Here is a 290-nt window from a genome sequence, read left to right as displayed (position 1 = left end):
ATGATCGAGTTAATTGATTTTGAGTATGTTGGATGTATATATATACATATATGTTGATCGATTTGGTTGATGATTTGATATAATATATATGAAGTTGTTTATAAGTAGTAGATATATATATATATATATATGTTAATTAATTTATAATATTGTGTTGATGGTATATACCACAATGATGATTTTGTGATATGTAGATATATATATGTATAATATTGTTCTGTAATTATTAAGTATATATATATATATGTGTGTTAATTAATTTGTTATTAATTAGTTGTAGTACGTAGAAT

The 290-nt window shown here is 19.7% G+C and overlaps 1 protein-coding gene across 1 annotated transcript in view; it reads right to left on the bottom strand.

Moving 5' to 3' along the window:
- LOC101300749 overlaps nt 1–290 on the bottom strand; it is an 8,640-nt gene that overhangs the window by 7,757 nt on the left and 593 nt on the right. The window lies entirely within an intron of this gene.

The sequence above is a fragment of the Fragaria vesca genome, linkage group LG6, assembly GCF_000184155.1.
Source record: "Fragaria vesca subsp. vesca linkage group LG6, FraVesHawaii_1.0, whole genome shotgun sequence".
NCBI lineage: Eukaryota > Viridiplantae > Streptophyta > Magnoliopsida > Rosales > Rosaceae > Fragaria > Fragaria vesca.
Note: the sequence above shows the minus strand (reverse complement) of the source record. Positions and strands in the feature narration are given on the sequence as shown.